We start from the raw sequence: 6,000 nt of genomic DNA, 5'->3' as shown, positions 1-6,000 counted from the left end.
AGGCAAAATTTTTAGGCAATTTACAATAATAGGAACCAAAGGCTAGCCATCTTTTAATACAGATGAAAGTGCCTACCTCCTTTGAAACTGAGGAGCTAGATACCTCCTGTATTTTTATAAATTTGGCTCTGGTGAGCAGCTTGTCACTGCTCTCCCCCCACCATCCCTCTCTGATCTAAACTGCTGTGTAGCAAGAGCTCTCACCATCTCCCATGAGGAGGCTACTGCTGCCTCGGCATTTACACACCTGGTGCCAGGCTTACAGTTGCCTTTCATGTGCTGTGGTCCATGGATTAGGTCCAGGAAAGGGGTTGCTGAAGGAAAATAACTGAAAATACTGCAAGAGGTATGTTCCAGGCTGCTCTGAATGGCTCTTTCATCTTTGCCTCAAAAAAATCAGTGAGAGTTGTAGCTCTGTGAAAGGATCATGGCTGTGCTCAGGAGTGAAAGACCCATTTAACATTTTGCTTTCTGTATTGGAACTGAAACTTTTACAATGTTGCTTCTATTTTTGGAGTATATTCAGCAGAGATGTTCCATTGCAGATTAATCTCTTAAGCTCATCCCACCTTCTTCTGAAAATTGTCCTCTTTCTTTTCCTTCAGACTTCTCCTTAAACCCCTCCTGTGTCTCCCTGGCAGGAGCTGGCTAGTGGGTTTGCTAGTCACTGTTTATTGCAGTGGCTGTGCTGCTTTCTGACTGCTCTGTGTGCCTGGAAGTTGTTCTGTGTGCTGAGCCCAGGCCCTCTGTGCCTGGGATCGCCTCTGTGCTCCAGCTTGGCACTCTTCCACAGGGATGTGCTCCCTGGGAACGTGGAGCTGACTGCAGACTGCTCTCTGGAGGACAAATCCAGGGCTGAGGAGCTAGGCAGTGCATTGCCCTGGGCATTTATGCTCCCATGTGCCTGTCTTTGCTACACCCAGACTCATCACAGCATGAGAAACTCACACAGGCTTTGCTCTTGCAGATCTTTTCTCTTTTGCAGCGTTGATAGCTTTTGCAGGAGACAGAGAACATGGTGTGGAGCTCTCCAGGGTGTCTGGGTGCAGGGTGAAGAGCATGACCCTTCATGACTCTCCAGAACTGTATCCTTAAGGGCTCAGCAGACAGCAGTGGCCCAGCCAAGGCAGGTGTGGGTGTTTGCAGTGAAGTTCTCTGTGCTCAGAGGTGGTGAAGCCACTGAAGCCCAGGATATAACAGCTCTGTCTAGAGGTATTTCTGCCTGGAGGCCATGATTTTTAGGGATACACAGCATACTTTGATGAAGGAGTGGCTCTGCTCCCCTGTGAGTCAATCACACCACAACTAAAGCTTCCCAGAGGCACTTGAGCCTCAGGATTCCCCTTAGCCCAAATGTTCAACTTCAGACCTGTTCCTTCTGTGTAGTGGTTGGTGTTTCTCAGGGCAGCGGGTGTGAAGCATGCCCTGCTTCACTCATTGCTGCTGGAGCTCTCCCACTGGGAGCTCTCAGAAACTGATGTGTAGAAGCTCTGTGGTTCCTCATGTCCCCAGCAAGGCAGCCTGTCTGTTGGACAGTCACTTCCCCACCAGGTCCTCACTGTGTTGATGACTTCTGCTGGCATCTTACTGAGTTACAGGTGTGAAGCCAGAACTGGCAGAAAGAAGCTGGTGGGAATGCAGCCAGCTGGAACAGCCTGCTGCTTCATCTGCTGAAACCTGTTTGACCTGCAGTGTATTTATTCCTGGTCTGAAGAAGAAGGAGCTACCTGAACAGCCCAGGTCCGTGCCTGGTGCCGAGAGAGATTCCTTTCTCTGGTGCCCAGTGCTTCTAGAAGGGCTGAAGCCCACAGGGGGAAGAAAGATCTCACTTTCATTGCAGTTTTGACTGGTTGTTGTCCAGGGCTAGCCTCTGGAAAGAGGCTGAGGAGAAAAGTGCTGTCTGGGAGATGCAGTCATGCTGTACTTCTCCTGCTGTTCAGCCCCAAGGTTGTTGTGTGATCCAAAGAAACTATCACAGGATTGGCAGCACACACAACCCAGTCTTCCATCTGCTTGAAGGAAGTCTAAAATTATGCAGTATGTGATCTATAGCTGCACTTGAGCATCCTCTGCCCCTTATTCCTCTAGCCACTGCATTTGCAATAGCTCCTGTTAACCTGTGGGGTTGTGCCCAGTGGCTGCTGTGTCACCAATGAGGCCAGGGCCATGTGCATGTGTGAGCTGGATTGGATTCCAAACAGGGTATGGATCACAGCAGCTGTATTTGCTGACAAAATGGCCCTATCCAGTGTCTGCCATTGCAGTGAGTCTGGAAATTCTGGAAGAGACCCACAAAACCTGGGTGCCTTCCTGTGTTGAGCAAAGTCTGGGGTGAGGGGAAAAACCCATGGCTGTGTAGGAGTATGTGTGTATGACAGTGATGTGTGGTGGCTGTTACTGCCTGAGGCACTGCTGGGTACTGTGGTTGGGTTAGAGCTTCCAACAATGAGACACTGATTCATCTGTGGTCAATGTGTTTTTAAAGGAATGCCACTGAACTGTCAGTCTGGTTTCTCCTGGCCAAGTGTGGCCACTGCAAGGCTCCTTTCCTTAGGACTCCTCCATGCTGGTGACCTTAATTTTCATTTTCCTTTCTCATTCTGGTTCCTCAGGCATTTGTGCTGTCTGATCCAGGTGGGAGAATCCTGCTGCCACCTTGGCCGGCGTGGCCACTTGTACAGTGGAGAATGGGGCTGTGCTGGAGAAACCACAGGGTTGTGGTGCTGGTGCTCAGTGCTGCATTGCCAGTACAAACCATTTCCAACCCTGTGTGTGTGGTGAGATAGACTTGGGCTGCTGCAGCTGAAGGTCAGCAGTTGGAGCTGGCACAAGGCAGAGCAGTGTGGCTGAGCTCATCTGACAACACCAAGCTGTGATTCTTCCCTAGTGCTCTGCTTGGGTTTGGATTTGTGGATTTGGGGGTTGAGTGTAGGCCCGTGCAGCTTGTGCCATACCCTGCTGTTAATTCAAAGCAGTTTCTGCCAGGTTTGTTCTTGCAGGGGAAGGAGGGAGGGTGGAGGGTTCGGATGGCAGTCGCCTGGGAGGCAGAGATAAATTAAGTGTTGAGCTCTTAATGGGGAACATGCTCCATTGGTTTGGGTTTCCCTCCCCACCCATCCCACTCTTTTAAATCTGTGGCACAGTCTTGGGAGCAGTTTGAGGACGGAAGTGATTTCAGACTGGAGGAGGTGATCTCATCCATCTCTAGCTCTGAGGTGGAGCAGTGTTTGGAGGCCCAGCCAGAGCTTATGATGCTCTTTGAATGATGCAGGTGAGGGGCTGAAGCTCCAGGAGAGCCCTGTGCCTCCTGCCGAGTGATGTACAGCTGTGTGAGGGGGTGGGAAGTGGGTGATGGCTGTGGGGGTTTTTATCTTTCTACATGCTAAAGTGGGGGGAAATAGGAAGGAGAAACAGAGTCTGAAAAACACAGCTGGATGTGTCATGCATCAGAGCAGTAAGTTCCTGATGAAGGGTCCAGCCCTGTCCTGCAGGGTGCTGAGCTGTGCCCAGCTGGAAAACACGCTAAGTGTGATCATGTGCTGTGTGGAAAGGTGCTGAAGGTACGTGCATGGATGGAAGAGCCTCTGCTGGGTTCTCTGAATCTGAGGACCCTGTGGATCAGCAGAAAAGGGGATCAGAGCCCTCCTGGAGGCTTTTCTTTTTGGGACCCAAGATGTCAGTGAGAAATCTGGGAGATCTGGAGCATGGGAGGCAGCTGGAGTGTCAGCTGCAGGTCCAGGTAGTGATGAGGAGCACATGAGACCACAGATGCTACTTGCAGAAACTACCAGATAATTCTGCTTCCTGACATGGCAAAGGGCCCTTCCTCCTGCCTTGATGTCTGCTATTTTGAGGTGGCCAAGATTTTCTGTTGCACAGCTAGAGCCTGGAGTCCTTGGACTCTGCTGTTGTCCAGCAAGCCCAGTTTCATCCTGGATGCTGGAGCTGGTCTGCCAGTTGCAGTTCTGGACTTCAGTAAATGTCCATGTTTTTCAGTCAGGATAGCTTCCAAGTGCTGTCTCACAAGCTGTGTGGGGGTGTCCAGCCACTTCCCCTTAAGCTTAGTTGTCTTCTGGCTCCAGCTCAAGCTGAAGAGATGCTGGGCTGTGGTAAGCTATGGCTGAGAAAATAAAAGCAGCCTTTTCTCATGTCTCTGTGGCTGTGTGGCTGCAGAAACTCCCTGTAGCTGGGTAGGCAGTATTGGAGGGGGATAAATTGACTGGAAGAATTTGCTTTTCTCTTGGCCTTGTCCCAGGTGGCATCAAGACTCTTGGTTGGATAAAAATTCCCTTCCCATCACTGCTAAATAGGGAGAGTTTAACTGTTTGTGGGATCTAGCAAGAGACTTTCTCCAGCCCTCCTGCCCCTGTTCCCTGTTGCAGTGGGAGCAGGGACTGAAAATTAATCCTGTTGTGACCATGTGACAGTGAGGACAAGAGTTTGCAGACTTTCTTCCTTCCTGCCTCAGAACTGTCTCCAGGGAACAATCTCAAAGTGCATGGACAAACAGGTATTTTGTGTTAAAAACACCTCTTTTTTCCCCTTTGCTCAGCATCCCACAGCTGTGCCCATGACACTGATGTGCAGTGACAGGTGACAGGTGCTGGCTGGGTTACAGAGGAGCTCTGCCATGGCTTTGAGAAGGAGTTTGGGTCAGGGGAGCCCCAGGAGAGGTTTGTGCTGCTGTCAGTGGTGATGAGTGCATGGTGCCAGTGCTGGCTGCCTGGCAGGGCTCAGGACATTGGCAGCCCCCTCCATCTGCAGCCTCTGTGTGTGAGCCCCAGCAGCATCCCAGAAAGGGATTATTATCCCCAAGCCTTGCCTGTTGCTGAAGTCAGGAGGGCACAATAAAGATGTGTCCCGGCGGCAGCCTGGAGCGGGCTCGTGTGTCGGGAACAAAAGAGGCTTTGTACCAGGCACTGCCTCTGGTGGGAGGTTTGTCAGCTCTGGAGCTGGGATGGTAACTCAGGGCTCTGTGCCCAGCCCTGCTGTGCTGCTCAGGGCCTTCCCTGATTCAGGGCAGGGTCACTGGTTCTTCCTTCACTGGGGGAGGTCTTGGCAGCAGATCCTGCTTGCCTGAGCACAGCTGTGCCCGGTGGGCTGGGAACTGCAGGAGGCAGGGCTCCCCTGGTCTCTCACTTCAGCAGCTCTGTGGCCTGAAGCTGTGTGTGCTCTCTGCAATGTATTAACTTCAGGGAGCAGCCTCAGGGTGACTGGGACAGGGCTGTAATGGACAAGGATGGCTGTGTCACTCTATCTGGAGCTTTGAGGAGAAATGTCTCCTGGGAAGATTTCAGCAGAGCAGGGCTGAGTGGGACAGCTTGACAATATGTGATAGCAAAGCAAAGGCAGATTGGAGAAGCAAGAGAAGCTCCTGTGCTTGGGCTGTTACACCAGACACATGAGCTACAGGAGGATACACTTTAGAGAAAGCTCTTTTCCTGCTGTTGAGAATGGACCTGAGGTCTGGCAGTGCCATGTTGTAGGTCTGAGCACGGTGGTGCCTGCCAAGTGATCCAGAATTGCCCTCTCCAGAGGGGTGTGGCTGGAGGTGAGATAATCAAAACCACAATGGGGCAGAGAAGCTGGTGATGGGTTTTGGGCAGTAAGACAAGATCATGTTGGGAAGGATCCCTCCACGAAGCTGTGTAGGATGCTTTAGGATTTTGATTTTGTGACAGTTTTGTCCAGTCAGTTGCTGCTACTGCAGTATCACAGGGTGTTACTGTTACTGTGTTTTATTCTTGCTATGTCCTGATACTCCATTCTTTCTCACCTAAGAGCAATGTTCTCCAGGAACACTCAGTTCTGCTCTCCCCAGTTAAGACTAGGAAGATTTTGTTGTGAAGGAGAACTTAGTATATGTTCTGCTGCTCTCTGCTGTTTTTGTGAGTCCACCACAGGCACCAGATCTTCCAAATGAAGGAATCTCTGAAAGGAATTGCAGGGCCCATGGGCAGGCTGAGAGAAACATAATGTCTCTTCTAGCTCTAAAAAAAT

This window comes from Poecile atricapillus, chromosome 16 (genome assembly GCF_030490865.1).
Source record: "Poecile atricapillus isolate bPoeAtr1 chromosome 16, bPoeAtr1.hap1, whole genome shotgun sequence".
NCBI classification, from domain to species: Eukaryota; Metazoa; Chordata; class Aves; order Passeriformes; family Paridae; genus Poecile; species Poecile atricapillus.
This window is presented reverse-complemented; position numbering follows the sequence as displayed.